Genomic DNA, 4,447 nt, shown 5'->3' with positions numbered 1-4,447 from the left:
CGCGTGTGCGTGCGTGTTTGCGTGCGTTTGCGTGCGTGCGTGTAGTTCGCGCGCGCGCGCGCTTTAACGTGTGTGCCTCGGCATGCGTGTCTGTTCTGAGGTGTGGTAAGCACATCCATAACCAACAGAAATAGTCCAGATGTGATGAAATAAACACGCTGGCTGCTCCTTGCCTCTACCATTTTTTCCCTATATCAGTACTTCCTTAAATCAAATGTATCCTTCCTTCTTTCCAACAATCTTAATAATGAGATATGGCAAATATGGTGTATGGTACCAATAATGGTTAATGGTTAAAAAGCAAAATAAATGTGCTAGACATTTAAATGGCAATAATAAACAAAAAGACAGATTTTTAATATATATTTTTTTTACCGTGGGCATTACAGCAATTAGAAGAAATGAAAAAAATTTTTATTAATTCATTTGTATGTTTTTCTATTTACTCTTATTCATCATTTTTTGCATAGATAGATAAGACCTGCCCATAAATTTCCCTTTGGGGCTTGGAGAGGAATTTCATACTTTACGAAGATGACATGCTAATTTAAGTCAATAAGTAGAAATAACACATAATGGCTGAAACAAAAAATTATATTTCAAATTTACTTTAATCAAGCAATAACTTTGAAGTAAAGACAATCACAAAAAAAGGGCCCCTACTTCCTGAAATAAAAATATCAAATGAAAAAAAAAAAAAAAAAAAAAAAAAAAAAAAAAAAAAAATGCAACAGTGTGATTTAAATGTTTAAACAAACTCAATGAAATTTCTGTTCTTGGATGCAATGAGAGGCTTTAGTTTTCATACTTTCTGAAGCTAAAGTCATGTGAACTCTTAAAAGTTACATTTTTAACCTCATGGCAGTAAATAAATAACAGAACAAGTGTAAATTGTGTGAAAAGGCGAAAATTATATTTTCTGTCTTTTCACACATCTTTAATTTTCTTAGATTCATCACTACTTATTATTAAACAATCAATACTGCACTCAAAATTTTTCTTGCAAACATAACAAGGATAATTACATGTGTAATGGAGTATAGTACATAGACTTTGTTCCTACAGGATAGGGAGAAGACACAGACTTTGTATACATAAGTAAAAAAATATCAAACAAAATGGATTTATTAAATAATCAAATAATGTCTTTAATACATATAAATCACAAAAGACTCACAGTGTCAATATTCAACTAAAATTATGAATACAGTTATTTTGAGGCAAATATTGCATCACAGAATATCATGTACAGAATACATAATATTCCTCCAATGTAAACAAGAAGATACATCATTGAAACAAAGGATTATCATACACAATACCATTCTTGGTGAATGAGGTAAATCACAGTAAATTTAAATTTTCATAATCAGTGCTTGTTCTAAATCTGTGATAATCAATGTATATTGCGAGTTACACAAAAAAACCCCTGTCACCCCGTTCATACTTCAATTTATGTTATTCAGTCCACTCACTGGGGGAGCGTTAGGATTAGCGAATATTAACTAAGACTAGGTAAAATTTTAACAGATCCCCTGTGTTGTTCCCCACTCCCCTATCATACAGACAAGGCTTCCTCTTTTTAGTCTATTATAGGAAGGGTTAAATTTAACACTTTTAAACAAAGTATTGTTATGTTCATGTGAAATAAAGCACATATACAAAAAATCATATGTTCTGACTGTTTCAAATTCTTTTGAGCACTTTATTATGGAATTTTTGTATTTTTCCTCAATACAACCACTATTTTAACTATTATAACAAATACATGTACATCTGTTTTTCAACCATGTTAATATATGTGCACTATATATTCACTGGCTATTTCTTATAAACTTGATACTGTACACCTCTATTTCAACAAGATTAACATTGGGTGGCACAAACATACGAAGGCACAGACACCGTTGCCTTAACACCTACATTCTCATTACCCATTATTACACTGTTTTTACTTGTCCCTTCCCTTCTCTCTGACCCATGTCCATGCCCATGGATGTCACAACTGACTCATCTGGCACAAATAACCTCCACATCGTCAACCTTCTGTTCCCTTGCATCTTCACTACTGAAGTTGTGGTCCTTCAGAAGTGATGTTTAGTTTTTTATGGGTTAGGGCATCTTAACTGGCACAGATGGCACTGGTAACAACGGGATATTGTCTGCGCACAATTGCTTCGCCTGTGTTCTCCTCTGTCTCCTTTGTACCATAATTTTTCAGCCTTCCATGCACAGTTCTTTCATGGGCATACAAATGCTTGGGAATAAAAGGTCTTGAAACATACTGGACACGAAAAAAGGCCTTTCACCTGTATGAATGCGTACATGTTCAATAACTCTTGCCTTGCTTCTAAAATTTTTGTGGCAGTGATCACAAGAATATACTTTTGATGGGTTTTTGTGCATTCTGCTATAATGAGCTTTAAGATAAGTCATTGACTTGGTGCAGAACCCACATGCTTCACACTTAAATGAGGTGCTGCTTGGTTGTGGGCATTGTCAAAATGATTTCTTAAATGGGACTGAAATACAAATTTTCTGGGACACTTGGGACACTGGAGGGTCTTTTCACCATGCTTCATGCTTTTATGCAACAACAGTGAGCCACGGGACTGGAATCCCTTCTCACAAATATTACAGTGGGAATAATGTTCTCTCCTATGAAGCCACAAACTGTCCACTACACTTGAACATTAATCCACATATATCACATGGACCACTACATTGTTCTTGGTGTTTAACATAATTCCTCTCATCCCGATACAATCGCTTGCAGTGCTCGCAGCTAAATGGGTACCTATCGCAATGATCCTGGTCACTATGTGCACGAGATATATGATCTTTGAGATTCTGATTCTGTGAATATGTTTACCACAAATGCACCACACAAATGCCTTGACATTAGAATGTTTTACCATGTGCCTCTTCAGTTTGTGTTTAAAGGTTGCTGTGAATCCCCAAATATGACATATGTGAGCAGAATGATTTGCTTTTGTGTGCTGCAGCAAGAGCAATGGCGTACTGAACTTTAGCATACAATGACTACATGAACTTATTTTATCACTTGCATTTTACTGAATTCCTCCTGTGAGGGATCCAAATCTTTATCATCATCTACCCCATCATCTGTAATCCAGTCATTACACCACTCCTTCTCTGTGACTAACTCAATATAGGGAGTGACATTTTCCATTTGGGTTTCCATCACACTTTTTATACCTGCTCTGACCTGTTCTGCATACAAGCTGTCTTTCAATCTGGGTAATTTTCTTTTTCCTTCAACTTTGACTTGTGGTTTAGTCTCTGCAATACCTGAAACTCTGCTTTGTTTTGCGTGTCTTTCTCCTGGATGGAGAGTTTACACTTAAATGATCTTTCCTCCAAAAGTCATCATCATCGTCCAGTCGAAGTCGCTGTCTTCTCGAGGCTTCTCTTCTTCCCCTTTTGAAATTCTCGGTGGATCTGAAGGATCATGATAAAAATATTAGGGGCATAAGCCATTTTAGTTATCCTAAACATTTTCATTTTCACACTCACTTTCAACTAAAGTAGTTGCACAATTAAACCTGCATAGCTTGCATACTACATAAAATTAAATCATGAATAATTTTAAAAATATATAAATGCTATAATTAATTTAAATGGAAACTATATTTTTTAGGCTAATTCTAATGGCAAAAAACAAAAATGAAAGGGGGGATTACAACCTTTTCGAACAGTATCTGCCAGCTCCTTAGCATCCTGGTTGTCTTTCTGAAAGGAGTCCAAATCCTCAACTCCGGCATTATTAAGAATGACATCTTCTATTGTGTCTCTTATAATGTCAGTTTGGAATGCCTGATCCACCTCATTTTGTACTGAAGCTGTCACTTGACTATGTTCTCTTGTTATTTCTTCCAGTGGCCTTCTGGCAGAGACACAAACCTCCTTAGCAAAGGCTGACAGACTATGGCTGATAATGAGTGGAATGTCACACTGAGTGAGGTTCACAAGATGATGAATGCAAGCACACAGAATAAAATAGGAAGGCTCATGATGTCCTCAGAACTGAGATCCACTGGGCAGGATGCACTCTTGTACACAAACGTCCCTGTCTCGATGTCTCCACCATGACGACTCATCCCAATCTCCAGTTCGCCAGCCACCATGATTTATTGCTGTCCATCACGCTGTCATCTCCAGTTCCAGGGACAGGATTGCCATGCTTGCATCTCCCATTGTGGATTGGTTGTAAGTTAGTTGACTGAAGTAATTACTTGAACCTAAGGACTGTAATACTTTTTGTGCATAATCATTACATTCTGATTTCCTGGGCATCAAGAAAATTGCAACAAGAGGCTTGCATTCATTGTAGAGGATCAGTCTGATTGAAGGACTTTATCTGTCCGCATTTCCTTCTGCAGAGGATATTCTTATTCTCTGTTTCTTAATTTCACAATTATAGCTG

General features: G+C 36.3%; 1 pseudogene; it reads right to left on the bottom strand.

Annotated features, from left to right (window-relative positions):
- Positions 1 to 1,814: 1,814 nt before the first annotated feature.
- On the bottom strand, positions 1,815 to 4,218 carry LOC119570031 (annotated as a pseudogene).
- Positions 4,219 to 4,447: the final 229 nt, after the last annotated feature.

The sequence above is a fragment of the Penaeus monodon genome, unplaced genomic scaffold, assembly GCF_015228065.2.
Source record: "Penaeus monodon isolate SGIC_2016 unplaced genomic scaffold, NSTDA_Pmon_1 PmonScaffold_20984, whole genome shotgun sequence".
NCBI classification, from domain to species: domain Eukaryota; kingdom Metazoa; phylum Arthropoda; class Malacostraca; order Decapoda; family Penaeidae; genus Penaeus; species Penaeus monodon.
This window is presented reverse-complemented; position numbering and strand designations above follow the sequence as displayed.